Source organism: Megascapheus bottae, chromosome 11, assembly GCF_031878675.1.
Source record: "Megascapheus bottae isolate mThoBot1 chromosome 11, mThoBot2.hap1, whole genome shotgun sequence".
In the NCBI taxonomy this organism is placed as follows: Eukaryota; Metazoa; Chordata; class Mammalia; order Rodentia; family Geomyidae; genus Megascapheus; species Megascapheus bottae.
The window spans coordinates 59,396,275-59,411,932 of record NC_143519.1 but is presented as its reverse complement, the minus strand read 5'-3'; the positions used below and the strand labels follow the sequence as shown (position 1 = coordinate 59,411,932).

Here is a 15,658-nt window from a genome sequence, read left to right as displayed (position 1 = left end):
GGAACTGTGATTCACAGATCTCAGTTTCCTGAGTAGCTAGGATTACAGGCATGAGACACTGGGCCCAGATTCTTCTTCTTTTTTTTTCTCAAGTCCTGGTGCTTCAACTCAGGGCCTGAACACTGTCCTTGCACTTTCTCAAGGTTAGAGGTTTACTACTTGAGCCACAGCACCACATCTGGCTTTTTCTATATGTGGAACCGAGGAATTGAACTTGGGTCTTTCTGCATGCTTGGCAGGCATTCCACCATTAAGACAGACTCCTGGCACTCATACTTCTCCTTCTTAACGTACACATTGACATATTAATTGCCTAGCCCCTTTTGGTAAATCCCTTTAAGCTTTATCTGTTCAAAGACTTTTCTTAACTACTCCATGAGAGTGTCTCAAGCAATATAAAACTAATTAAAGCTACTCAATGAAAATCTGGGTTTGGGCCTTGGCTTCAAGAATGCTTTTCAAGAGGCACACATTTGTTTGGATTGATCTTCTAATTAATTTAGTATCCTGAAAAAAATTTGGCTGGGAGTTTGTCCTAGTAGAATGTTTGCTATCATGCACCAAGACCCTGGTGCAATTCCTTGGCACCACATATATAGAAAAACACTGGGAGTGGTGCTGTGGCTCAAGTGGTAGTTTTTTAGCCTTGAGAAATGTCCAAGGACAGTGCTGCTTGGTGGAAGAGCCAGTCTCTGTAGGGTTCTTCAGATTTAGGCTTCAGAGAGAATAAAACTTACCCTTTCACGAATACTTGTAGAACAACATCCAAAAGGAAAAATATAGCAATCACAAGGGAAATTGTTCTGTACTCTAATGGAATATGTAGTTTGCTGGTCATAAGTATAATATCTGTGACCATTAGAACAAGATCAACAAAAATCAGTAGTGTTCTCAAAATCCTAAAATAAATAAAGACAAAGAGAGTTTGTCACCACAGATAAACAATTACTTAAACTATATGTCAGACGCTAAAATGTCATTTTTAAGATTACAGTGACCAGTGGTATGAAGAATTAGTGCATTATTATCTAAAAACATTGTTCAGTTTTTTATCCAAAAGAAGCACTGAATAGTGAACAACATTCGCTCCCAAACAATATACTGGAGGGTATGTAGAAACCACACAATAACTGCAAGCTAGAACAAAAATGGAAATGAAATGACCAGTCTGTCAGTATAATCTCTTTAAATATTGATAAATTCTGAAGATGAATCTATCAGTTTCTTTTAGCACATAAAAAGTCATCAATCTGAATCTTTGTCAGACTGTAATAGTTAAAGCTCAGTGAAGGCATAACTGACCTAAGCACTTGAAGGACCACCTGCCTGTGTGCGGTGGTTCATAGCTATGATATTAGCTACTCATGAGACTGAGGAGGATACCAGGTCAAGGCCAGCCCCAGCAAAGAAATTCCACAAACCCACTTCAACAAGACAAGCTACGTGTGATGATGTGAGCCTCTTGTCCCAGCCAGGTCAATAAGGCAACTTCAGTCTTCCTACTGAAGTCCAGGTCAGTCAGAGCAAAAAGCCAAACCTTATCTCAGAAATAAGAAAGTAGGAAGGGCTAGAAGTCTAGTTCAGTCAGTAAAATGCCTGTCCAGGAAGCATGAGGCCCTAAAATGACTAATGCCCACTTGGATCCTAAGATTTTTATTGAGGATTTTAACATGTATATGATTATTTATTTGGGGGTACTCCTTGCGCAACTATGGACACATGAAAAAGAATTCAATTCCATACATATTTATGGAATTGAACTCTAAGTGCTTTGAAGCCTTTCTATCATATATTTTAAACAAACTACCCATTGGTTGATTGTATCGTTTATGTAGTTATGACAATGAATTGAGAAGATTTCAGTCTTTTAGAACTGAAACTCAAATGAAAATACTATTAATTTTTATGTACTCTAAGGCACAGTATAAAATTATTCTCATATGTAGAGTGGAAGCCTAAGGAACGTGTTTCCAGAATGGAGGAATCACATAAATAAGGGAGTTATTAGAATACAACCTATACTTCCAAAAGTTTAACACTTCGTTGTTATTCTTTCCTTTATTTTTACTTTCCTTCTTTCCTCACTCCCTCCATACTTTTCCCTGTTTTCTTCTTTCCTACTTTCCTTCCTTCCTTGCTTCCCTCCTTCCTTCCTTGCACTCCCTCTCCCTCTCCCACACCCTCCCCCTCGCAATCTCCCTCTCCCTCTCCCTCACACCCCTCCTCTCATTCTTCCAGTATTTCTGTCTTTCCTTCTTCCTTTTCCGTTCCTGAGCCTTGTACTCTAGGTGCTGTCCATGAGCTGCTTTTGCTCAAGACTAGCAAACTCACTTGAGCCAAAATGCTACTTCTGGCTTTTTCTGGGTCATTTATTCGAGATAAGAATCTCAAGAACTTTCCTGTCCAAGCTGGCTTCCAGTGGTAATCCTCAGCTTTCAGCCTGGATTACAGATGTGGGTCACCAGCACTCAACTTATATTTACTGTCATAAGTAGGAAAACACATAGCCATATGTCATTACACAAACTTGGTTAAATGTCATTTTTTTTCTGAGTTAAAACATCAGCTTAAGACAATTTTCCAAGATCAACTGTTTTACAGTATGAAGGCACACACGTGTGATTTTTCAACATCTTAACAGTAGAAACTCTTGTTGCTCAGTTTGGAATTTCTTAGATACTTTTCACTTCAGAGAGAGAGAGAGAGAGAGAGAGAGAGAGAGAGAGAGAGAGAGAGAGAGAGAGAGAGAGAGAGAGAGAGAGAGGGGGAGAGAGAGAGAGAGAGAGGGAGAGAGAGAGAGACAGAGAAGGAGACTGAGGTAGGGACAGAGGGAGGGAGGGGGAGAGAGAAAGAGAGAGGGGGGGGAAGAACAAGAAGGAGGAGGAGGAGGAGGAGGAGGAGGATAAATGCTGGTGTTGTATCCTCTAGCTGGAGATAATGGAGCACCTGCAGAGTAGTTTCTTACCCTGCTGGGGCTTCCATCAAAACACTGAGTTGGCTTTGGCCACTACAATAGATTAGGAATAAGAAGAATTCTTGATATTTCTTCTTAAGATGGCTAAGGTTTTAGAAAGGTACCTGCAGATATTATATCCAATGCATCTTAGAAAAATATCAAAAATCCTGTATTGTCATCAATACTTCAAATAAAATTCTCTAATCTAAATCACTTTCCTTTCTGTGGCTATTCTTTTATGTGTGTCTGTACCTACATTCATGTTAATATCTATAAGTATGCCTAGGTGAGTGGTGCATATATGTTCAGAACATACCTTTCATTGTTGTTAAGTTCATCACGTTTTGTTGTGATATCAGACAAGATATCGCTACAGGATGAAAACAAAGCACATTGTCAGATATCTTCTAGACTTGATTACATATCCCCCCATATTTCTCCAATAACTAGCAACCAACTGTTCAAAAATATTTTGTTCTACTTCTAAGTATTTCAATATGCTCTGTAGTTTATCTTGCTGTCTATTTCTGCTACTGGAATTCCATCATGGGATGGTAGCATGCAGTAATACAATCATTTCTTTTTTTCCATATATTTTTATTGTAATTAACAGAACAGTTACATTATATTCACCATGTAGAAGGTGCATTACTTCACATACATTGATACCCTATCTCATGTCTTGATCCCCATTTCCCTCCCCTCATCCCTGCCCATTATCTTGTTTCCCCCCTTCCCTATCTGAATTCAAATAACCAAATATACATATAAACAATATATCAGATAGCAAGGTGAAATACTGTAACAATATGAGAAAACCAAGGGACATCAAAAGCGATGAGAGGTAACAGTACATTAAGAACAACAATCACTCATTATATGGCTTTTGTTTCTATATCCTGGAGATCCTTTCCTTTAGTATCATATTATATGGGCTTATGTATCTAGGTTTTGTTCTATTGTATATCTCTGGTAGGAGAGCTCAAGGTTTCTACTGATTATGACAAACATAGAGCCTATGTTCCTTTGAGTCTGACTTACTCCAATTAATATGATTTTTTCTAAGTGTTTCCATTTCCTTCCAAATGGGGTGATGTTGTTCTTCCTGACAGCAGCCTAGAATTCCATTGTGTATAAATACCACATCTTGTTGATCCACTCATCAACTGAAGGACATCTGGTTTTCCATATCTTTGCTATGGTAAATAGTGCTGCAATGAACATAGTTGTGCTAGTGGCTTTAGTATTTCCTTGTTTCTGGACAATTGGGTCGATGCCAAGTTGTGGAATTGCTGGTTCATAGTGGAGCTCTAAGTCTAGATAAGTAGGACTGCGTTAAAATGCAGAGCTTCTGTATGGCAAAGGACATAAGTAGAAAATTAACTAGACAACCTACAGAGTGGGAGAAGATCTTCACTAACCATACAACAGGTAAAGGCCTCATATCTAAAATATATCAACAGCTCAAAACATTGAATCACTCCAAAACTAATCTCCAAAGAAACAACCATCCATTTAAAAGATGGGTCAAAGACTTAGAGTCTTCTCTGACGAAGAAATAAGAATGGCCTATGGACACATGGGGAAATGCTCGACATCTCTGCCATAAAAGAAATCATCTCTAAGATTCGACCTCACTGCAGTTAGAATTGCCATGATCAGGAAATCTAATAACAACATATGGAACCAACATAGATGTCCCTCAGTTGATGAATGGATCAACAAGATGTGGTATTTGTACACGATGGAATTCTATGCTGCTGTCAGAAAGAACGTCATCGCCCCATTTGTTAGGAAATGGAAAGACTTAGGAAAAATCATTTTAAGGGAAGTAAGGCAGACTCAAAAGCACAGAGGCTCAATGGTTTCCCTCATTTGTCATAATCAGTAGAAACCTTGGGCTCTCCTAGCAGAGATTTGCAATAGAGCAAAACCTTGATACATAAGGCCATAGAGTATGAAGCTAATTGAAAGGACCTCTAGGATATAAAAACAAAAGCCATATAATGAATGATTGTTGTCCTAAGGTACTAAGTTAGCTCTCAGATCTCTTGCTATCACTTGGTTATCTCATATTGTTACATTATCTCACTCTGTTATCTGATATGTTGGATATATTTGTATTTGGTTATTTGAAATTGGATAGGTTAAGGGGGGAAAATAAGATGGGGGGTGGGGGGCAGGGTAATGGGGACCAAGACATTTGAAAGGGTATCAATGTATGTGAATTAATGCACCTTCTATCTGGCAAATATCATGTAACCCTTTTATTAATTACAATAAAAAATATCAAAAAATAAATAAATTAAAACAAACAAACAAACAAACAAACAGACTTCAAGCATCAGCAAGGAATACAGAGTCATGGGGCATAATGCCATAAAAGCAATGTGCATGCATGCATATACACAAGCACTCAACACACACCCATTATAATTTCTTTGAGAATGTGATTTCAATAGAATAACCAGTCACAAAACTATAATCAACAATTTTTCTTGACATAGCTGTTGTTCACATAATTGTCCACATTATTCATACTAAAGAATGAAATTATACATAGTCAAGTACCATGTAAATTCATTTGACTTGCTTTTTGCACTCACATTTACTTCAGTTTATCTAAGCACCATTTTATATGATGTGTATGGAAAAGGATATTTCCTGTTTTTTTCATAGACATGAAACTCTAAAAAAAGCAAAGTTTTATGCTATATTGATGAATATTTCTTTCCAGGGGAACCAAACCAATGTTTCATGTCCTCTTGTTTAAATCATTTGAAAGCTAACATACTTCGTAGGAACTTATGCCCTTGCTCTACCTCTAAAATTCTGCTTGCATGTTCCCTCTTGTCACTCCTTGCTGTGCTAATGCTTCCTGTCTGACCTGCCTATCTGATAGAGAAAAGGAACTGCAGGTTAGAAGCAGAACTCTCATTGAATGGGGCAGTCAGAGGAGGAGAATTCTTTGGTATTAAGTGTTGATCCTGGGTTTGTTTGCTCCTTTCTTTCTTAGGGCCTTCTCACTTCAGTGGCTTGTGACTTCCATATATCCATTGTGGCAATCTTACTAAGCATTGTGTTTGCTAGTAGTTGATTTCACAACAGACCATAAGCACTTATCCGTTGTCCTCTTCAGTTGTTTTCCATTTATTTTTGTTGTATGGGAACTCAGTCAGAGAAAAACAGAGAAGCCAGATTTTGAGAGGCACAATTGGGAGTCTTCATTGGAGAGCCAGTGACTCTAGGAAGACTTCTGTCTCAAAGACCTGCAACCCAGCACACAGCTTGCACAAAGCTTTTAAAGACAAAAACCACGTGATTTGGGTGAGGAGCAGTCATTCTCTGGAGCCAATCTTCCTTAAAGCCAAACAGCATGAGATCTCCATATTTTCTGAAGACAAGCTCTCCTAAAAATGGCTTGTTTCACTTTGAAGGTTTTGTAGCTGGATGAAAAGCTCTTATCACCCAGCTAGGTGCCAGGATGGATGAGAGAACAAGGTGATGGTGTGGAGAGCCAGTCTCTTTATTTAATTTTGACATCTGAAAATATTTGCATGCAGGTATTTATGAGCTGTTATGTTATTCTTACATATTCCAAAATGATTTAACACAAATGACAAGTCAACTCAACAATGGTCATATCCAGTTGAGGAAGTCACAATGGCTGCTAACAAGCTGTTTTCACCATGAACAAATTCAACACATACATGAAAAAAGAATCTGGAAGTAATTATGGAAGAAATCGTACGTCTGTCCATAGTGTATTGTCCACAGTAGTGTACCCATGGCCTTGAGCATGTTTGGTATGTGCACTGCCACTTGATATCCATCTGTAGCTCCTCCTCCCCACCACTGTTTTTCTTGGGTACTGAGATGGCAATTCAGGGGCCTGTAATAGACATGCTCTCAAGATAGTCACTATTTCATACGTGCTTGATTCTTCAATGATCCCCTTTGTGCTTTCCCCATAATTTAATCTTGAGCATCCTGCTGTCTGACATCTAAAATAGTTTCTACTCTTATGCCTGAGGCCAGGGGAAACAATTTTGAAGGAAACTCAGGGTAGGCATGTGTCAGCATACAAATCCAATTCTTCAGCAAAATGGTGCCTGGAAGCATGGTGCCTGATTTAATGCATCAGCCATGAGGTAGAAGGTAGGATATCTGCAATGCCCTAGGGAAGAATTTATAGTGGAAGAATACAGACACATGGGCACACACAGAAATACCTCAGGACTCTAGCCTTTCCCATGCTGGCCCTGCATGCACCACATCATCTCCTCTCTATGTCTTGCTGGTGTGTAACTCCTGACTCTGAGCCCTCTGTTCATCTGTCTCTGTTTTTGACGTGGTGCCACACCCAAGGAAACTCTACACCTTCTGGCTAGTCTCTTCCCCCTCTGAAGATGTATGAATCAGAATTTGACAGTCAGCTGGAGAGAGCTGGAGCACACTGGGATGCCTTCCATCCACTTCCTCATTCCCTCTTTGACCTCAAGAATCATATGTCCTTGTAGACTCCCTCTGTGTCTTTACTGGATTCCCTGCACATCCTCACCACACTCATTTCTTTAACCTCACCCTGTATGGTCATATGTTCATTGCTTTTGAGCTAATGTGATTCTCTGCTAGGAAAACCTAGACGTATACTAATGATTACAAATGAGGCACACCTTGGGTCTGGCTTACTTCACTCAATATGATTTTTTCCAAGTCTTTCCATTGCCTTAAAAAACGGGGTGATGTCATTCTTTCTGATGGCAGCAGAGAATTCCATTGTGTATATATACCACAATATCTTGATCCAGTCTTCAACTGAGGGACATCTGGATTGGTTCCATATCTTATGTATGTTAAGTAATGCTGCAATGAACATGGTGATGGTACTAGGTTTAACATGTCCTTTTTATGGACATTTGGGAAAATGCCCAGGAGTGGGATTGCTAGGTGATAATGGAACTGAACATTAAGTTTTTTGAGGAATTGCCACACTGTTTTCCAGAGTGGTTGAACAAGTTTGCATTCCCACTCACAATGCAGTAGACATCACTTCTGGCCACATCCCTACTGGCAACGGTTACTATTTGATTTCTTGATAATGGCCTTTCTAACTGGAGTGTGGAGGAATCTCAATTGTTTGGATTTACATTTCCTTCTTTTTTTCTTTTTTGCTACTCTTGGGCTTGAGCTCGGGGCAGAGAACTGTCCTTTGGAATCTCTCAAGTCTAGCGCTCTACTACTTGGGCCTCAGCACCACTTCCGGCTTTTTTTTTCTATGTATGTGGTACCGAGGAATCAAACCAAGGTCTTCATGCATGCCAGGCAAACACTCTACCACTAGGCCAATCTCCTGAGCCCTACATTTCTTTTTTGATAAGAGATATTGAGCATTTCTTCATGTGTCTATTGGCCATTTTATTCATATATTTTTTATTGTAATTAATAGAAGGGTTACATGATATTTGCCAGATAGATGGTGCCTTAATTCCCATACATTGATACCCTTTCACACGTCTTGGTCCCCATTTCCCTCCCCCCATCCCCACCCCTCATCTTGTTTTCCCCCGTTTCCTATCCAATTTCAAATAACCAAATATAAATATATCTGATATAACAGGTAACAAAGTGAGATACTGTAACACTATGAGATAACCAAGGGACACCAAAAGAGATGAGAGATAACATAGTACCTTAAGAACAATAATCATTCATTATATGGCTTATGTTTCTATATCCTAGAGATCTTTTCATTTAGCGTCCTACTCTATGACCTTTTGTATCAAGGTTTTGCTCTATTGCAAATCTCTGCTAGGAGAGCCCAAGGTTTTTACTGATGGCCATTTTTATTTCCTCTTCAGAAAAGTTTCTCTTTAAGTCTATGACCCACCTTTAAATGGAATCATTTTTTTTGAGGATTTGTTTTTAAGAGAATCAATATTTTGAGCCATTAGTATATTTTTGATATGAGGTCCTTGTCTATTGGATGGCTAGTGAAATTCTCCCATTCTCTGGGCTTTTTATTTGACTTCTAGCTATATGCTTTGCATATATAACCAACCCAGTTACTGCAGTCCCATTTGTCCAAACATTCTTTATTATGTTGTATTTCTGGGCCTTTATTAACCTGTGCTGAGGAGCCCTAGTGTGTCTCTCATTTATTCCTGTAAAGTTTCCAGGGTGTCGGCCTTTACCTCAAGGTCTTTGATCCATTGGGAATTAATTCTGGTGCAGGGTGATACATAAAGATCCAATTTTGGCTTTGTACAGGTGCTTAATCAATTCTGCCAGCACCATTTGTTGAACAGGCTATCTTTCTTCCATTCATATTTTTGCTCCCTTATCACAGATTAGGGGCCATGTGTATGTGCGTTAATTTCTGGGTCTTCAGTCCTAGTCCATTGGTCCTCTGGCCGGTTCTGGTACCAATACCATGTTGTTTTGATTACTATAGCTGTGTAATGGAGTCTGAAGTTTGGTATTGATATTCCCCTAGCACCAAACATTCAGTCTCAGCTCTGTGTACCTTCATGCTGCAGGAAAAGAAATAAAATGTAAGCTAATAGAATGTAAGAGAAGGGCTGCCTCCTTTCCTTGAAAATCTGTTCAGGGCACTTTCCCCAATCCTCTTTGCAGGTCCTGGAGACTGCTCCCCACCTAGGAAAAGAGAAAGGTCATGTGGTAGGTATTCTTGTGACCAACATTCTTCTTCCCATCTTTCTCCTTCACCAACCAAGGTGTTCAAAAGTCATGGTAAAGAAAATAGGAAGGAGATTAGGAATGTAAAGAAACGGAGGGAAGTTAATAAAGGAAGCCTTGGGAAAGGAAGCAAGGAAGAAAGGATTTGGGAAGTAAGAATTGGCTTAAAATGTTTCCAAGGAGAGAAAGGAGGAAATGAAGACTACTGGGTTGAGGAAGGAGCAGCTGGTATGAGTATGTCCTGGTTTGAGAAGGTAGAGCTTATTAGTAAAGTTAGTGAAGATGGTGTGCAAGAAGAGGGAAAAGGGAGTTCCCACACACCCCTCCACAGAACTACTGCTGCCACAAGTTTCCCCCAGAGGAAGCTGGGGAGAACTGGCCAGGTAAGAGGGGATGTTACATTCCATACAGAGTCAGTTAGTGCTTCCCATTTCAAAATTAACCAGAGTCCAGATATCAAAAGTACAGACTTCATGAGCATGCCTATCTAATACTCATTCCTATCTGTCTTTTAACTGGGAAGGAACACATATCTACTACCTATTAGTTCTATTTATACTGAGTCTACCATCCATATTCTTTACTCCAGAAAATGACCAAGGCCTCCCACCGGGCCCTTACCATTCTAATCCAGTCACAGATTCTGACTGGTTATTCTTACCAAGTCCACCATGCTGTCCTCTAGCCAGTGGCCACATGTCAGTCAGGAGTAGTTAGGGACATGATCTACCAAGACAGGACCACCTACAACATAGGAGACAGGAACCAGCCAAGACATTCAATTCTTTTCTAGCCTGAATCGATGACTCCCCTTTCTTCTGCCATTTATGAGTGCGCTAATTATGCTTGGTCTTTTTTTTTTCTAACTGTATGACTCCTGCCTTGTCCTTTCGATTTCATCCAGAGACAAATAGGGGCGTTCACCACAGAGGAACTGTTACTGTGGCCTTCTCTGGATGGGATTACATTTCTGCCTTCTACCCCTGAGGTGGATGCCCCTTGTCAGCGGGAAGTAGACAGAGAGAGTCTGTGCTCCTTTATAATGATCAAAAGGCTGGGATGTTAGGTTGTCCTGGAAAATGGCCCCTTGCCTGAGTCGTCTCTCCTTGACAAACTGCACCAAGACTCCTTCCCCTTAGTTCTCTCTCCCAGCAAAACTGCACTTGGCCCTCCCTAGAAATCCTATTACTCAAGTTAAGTTTTGGGGACTAGATTGCCTTCTTAAGTTGGTGATGGCATTGAGAGTGTCTCCAAACCTCCAGAAAGCCACAACTGAGTTAATGATCAGACAGCCCATTGGCCTGATCAGGGTTTATGCTCTCTCAACCACATATGTCCTAGTACTTTGTCTTCCTTTTGTAGAAATCATAAATAGTTCATGTCAGTTTCTGGAAAATTGACGGGGTCAATTTATCTCATTTTCTCAATGAGGTCATGCCAAATGGCTGTATGTCTTTCCTCTCTCTCTCTAGTAGACATAATGGTTTGGGTAGCTCTGCCCAGTCTGTTGGAGTCTCATAGAAGGAAATTTTGCCTAAAAATCACAACAATTGGGTAGCTGAGATGAAGTGGAAAACCAAATAGCCAGCAAGAATGTAGCAAGCAGTAGACACTGAGGGGTTGGGATGGGGAAGGGTACAAGGAAAGAAATGCATCTTTTCCTGGCTAAAATGTTATTATTGCTGAAGAAAATACTCTGGGGTCGGTAGAGTGGCCTGGTGGTAGAGTATTTGCCTAGAATACAGATAGGCCGCATTCAGTCCCTCTGTAGCACATACACATAAAAAAGCCAGAAGTGGTACTGTAGCTCAATGGCAGAGCAGTAGACATGAGCAAGAAGTGTCCAAGGATAGTGCCCAGATCTAGAGTTCAAGCTCCAGGACTTTCAAAAAGAACAAAAACTATAAAGTACTCGGTCATGGGTCCCAATAAATTCCTGAGTTGCCACTCTGGTCCATAATTGTTTAAACATTTCAGGCTGCCCTGCAGTTACCTGACATTGTCGCTAGATGGTGATATGCTCATGAACTATTGTGCATGCTCCTTCCAGCCTGCTCAAGGACTCAAAAAACTGTGTGTGTGTGTGTGTGTGTGTGTGTGTGTGTGTGTGTGTGTGTGTGTGCGCGCGCGCATGTATTCCTGGTGGAGGGGTTGAACTCACAGTGTAGGCATGCCCCAACTTTAGCTACAGCTAACAGATTATTTCTTTGGGGTGTGGGCAAGGGAGATAATTAATTGGAAATAACAGTCTTGTAATCCTCTTGCCAGGATGGGCTTCATACAATAATCCTAAATTTCAGCTTCCTGAGTAACTAGAGTTACAGGTGTGAGTCACTAGCAACCACTGAACTATGGGTTTATAGATGTAAAGGTGAGGCAGGGGTGGGGCAGGTGGGAGGGCTGTTGTGTGACATCCTATAAGAATTCTTGTCTACCATGCCAAAGGGTGGGGGTTAAACATTAGGAATACAAGTGGTTTAGAGGCATAAGCTGGGACTCACAGGAGCAGCCTGTCGCCAGCTAGTAAGCAAAGGAAGGAACCTGAAGAACTGTATGTGAGCCCTGACCATCAAGAGCAGAAGAACAGGAACAACAGGGCTGGGGAGGCCATGTACTGCTGGGGAGCCTGGGTGGGCATCAAAGCTACGTAGTGTGGAAGATGAACAGACTGTGATCATAGCTAGTTACCTGATGGATGGACTGATTCTTCATCAATGGACAGGGCCATCGAGGTCACAGAGGAGGGGATGCCTTGGGGCAACAACAGGAAGATCCTGGGAGTTCCCAAGCAAGACAGTGAGAGAAGAAAACTCTGCTTCGGGGAAATGAACCTAGCCTTGAACCAGTATCTTCTAAGCCTGATTTGGGGAAGGGAAAGCATGATGGATCTCATCTTAGTAAAGTGGACAACTTGACTCATACACTGTCGGGCACTTTCCAGAGCTACCGTAAACCCTCTGCAGTGCAGTTGTTTCTGGGAAGCATCTGCCTGGGACTCCATCTCCGCCTGTCCTCACCCTGCAGACAGAGGAGTCAGGTAAGTGAGAGTGAGCTGCCCCAGCATGGGCCAGCATGACTAATCTGACCCCTCTTCACACCTCGTGCTCACACTTCCTTTCCTCAGCAGGGCCTCGACACACTGAGCAAGGCTACAAACATGGCTACTCAAAAGACAGCCCACAGAATGGGAGAAAATGTTTACCCATTATACACCGAATGAGGACCTAATATCAAGAATACACAATGAGCTCAAGAATCTAAACCCCCTTCAAACCAACTCAACAAATGGACAAATGTGATGCACATATAACACTGGTCAATAAACACACGAGTAAATGCTAAACATCTCTAGTCATAAAGGAAATGAAAATCAATCCAACACTGACATTGCATTTCACTCCAGTAAGATTGGCCAAATTCACGAATATGAGTAGCAATGAATACAAAACAAATGAAGGGAAATGGAACCTTACTAAACTGTTGGTTATTATTATTAAATTATTACATCATATTGTCAATAAATGTTATTAATAATAGATGTAAATAATTTATTGTTAGCATTAAACCATCTTTAAATTTACAACATGTATTAAGCACCATAACAGAGGTAAAGAAAGTTTTGGTAGTTCCTAAATGTTCACTTCCAATGTGTGTAAAGAAGCCTGTGACATTTGGGTAAATGCCAAAGAGTGGAATTGCTTCCTCACAGGAGAGCTCTATGTTTCATACGAAAACCACTAACTCCATAATGTTCATTGAAGCACTATTTACCATAGCAAAGATTTGGAACCAATCCAGATGTCCCTCAGAATATGATTGGATCAACAAGAGATGGTATTTATACACAATGGAATTCTCTGCTGCTATCAGAAGAATGATATGGTCCCATTTGTAAGGACATGGAACAACTAGGGAAAAATCATACTAAGTGAAGTAAGCCAAACCCAAAGGAAAATAGCCTCAATGGTTCCCCTCCTTTGTAATAATTAGTACACATCTAGTACTCTCCTAGCAGAGACTAACAATATTGCAAAACCTAGATACATAATGTCATATAGAATGAGGTGAAATGAAAGGATCTCCAGGATATGGAAACAAGAGCTTTATCTTGTGTGATTGTTTTTTTCTTACTGTACCATGTTATTTCTCTTTATTGCTCTTTGGTTAATCTCATATTGTTACTGTATCTGATTTTGTTACCTGGAATATTGTATATACATCTATTTGATTATTTGAAATAAGAAAGAGAAGGGGGGAAAAGAAGATGATTTGGAAGGGTGGGGAGGGAAATGGAGACAAAACATGAGAAGGCGTATCAATATGAGAAGTCATGTGCCTACTATCTGGCAAATGTAACTGTAACTCCTCCATACATTACAATAAAAATATAAAAAAAGAAGCCTATGACAAAGAAAAGAACCACTAGTTATTTCTTTCTGGCCTGTGTCCCTCCCTCACTCCCACTCTTCCTTCCTTTACTTCTGTCTTTCTTCATTTACTAGTTTAATTACTTGTTAACTGTTTCGCCTTCCAAATAGTAAATTAAAAAAGAAACAAAGTAGAAGAGGGAAGGGGAATGAAGTATCCAAACGACACATGATGAGAGTAAATGTTTTTGCAAGAAGAGAGCAGAGCTTGGTAAAGAGGTTCACACCTCTAATCCAAGATAGGAGGCTGAGATATGAGGATCATCCCTTGAAGCGAGCTGGAGCAATGATATTAGAAACTCTTCTCAGGAATAAGCACCAAAATCTAGAAGATGATGTGTCACTCAAGTGGTTGATCCCCAAATAAGAGAAAAAGAAAGAGAAAGTACAAGTTCTGGTGATTAGGAGGGGATAAGAGTTAAGGGTAGGGGCAGGACAGAGGGGGGAGGAGGAGTAGCAGCAGGGAGTGGAGAGAAGAGATGAAGAAATAGAAAACAGAAAAATGGAGAGAAATAGTAGATAACAGAACAAGTTTACCTAGAATTGAATTACTCTGAGCTTCTGAGTCCACTCAGGAGCACCCCCTAGAGTGAATTTACAAATACTCTTCCCATGGGAATCAGAGCCTTTGGTAGGGATGACTCCAGGGCTACACCCTGTTGAATACAAGAGCATTGGTTACTTGTGGTGCTAGTACAACCCAGATGTGTGCAGGAAAGGATGAATGTTTTGGGAGACTGAAATCAAAACGGAGAAGAAAACAAACAATGACAGGCAGAGGAGAGGGCAGAGGAAGATGGGTCACAAGACCACCTGAGGGAGACATGTCTGGAGGCAGCAGCTGCTGCTCCACCTTGAAACCGGCCACTCCCACCATTGGCTGTGTGTCCCAGGTGGGCTGTTCAGCACCCAGGGAGGAACCAGATCATCTAGGGCTGCAAATTCCCGATGCAGTGAGGGAAATCACCTGTGCCCAAAATTCACCTCAGGGAGCTGCCAGCCACTCCTGGGGTCACTGAAAGGCAGGACCGATAAGTGGGCGTGGGCTTCTGCTGGGGCCTTGGGGAGGGTCAACCCGAAGACAGGACCTGGACTGGACTTGGACTTGCTCTGGGGCGGGTCTACATGAAGACAGGACATGTACTGGACGCGGACTTGCTCTGGGGCGGGTCTACCTGAAGACAGGACCTGGACTGGACGTGGACTTGCTCTGGGGCGGGTCTACAGGAAAACAGGACCTGGACTGGACGTGGACTTGCTCTGGGGCGGCTCTACCTGAAGACAGGACCTGGACTGGACGTGGACTTGCTCTGGGGCGGGTCTACAGGAAGACAGGACCTGTATTGGACGTGGACTTGCTCTGGGGGCGGGTCTACCTGAAGACAGGACCTGTATTGGATGTAGACTTGCTCTGGGGCGGGTCTACCTGAAGACAGGACCTGGACTGGACGTGGACTTGCTCTGGGGCGGGTCTACCTGAAGACAGGACCTGTATTGGATGTGGACTTGCTCTGGGGCGGGTCTACCTGAAGACAGGACCTGGACTGGACGTGGACTTGGGCAGGGGCGGAGCCTC

The 15,658-nt window shown here is 41.4% G+C and overlaps 1 long non-coding RNA gene across 1 annotated transcript in view; it reads left to right on the top strand.

Moving 5' to 3' along the window:
* LOC150057197 (uncharacterized) overlaps positions 1-12,461 on the top strand; it is a 41,286-nt gene extending 28,825 nt beyond the window's left edge. Inside the window, exon 3 of the long non-coding RNA XR_016537151.1 lies at positions 12,378-12,461. This is a non-coding gene — a long non-coding RNA (uncharacterized LOC150057197). The remainder of the gene's footprint in view (positions 1-12,377) is intronic.
* The last annotated feature ends 3,197 nt before the right edge of the window (positions 12,462-15,658 follow it).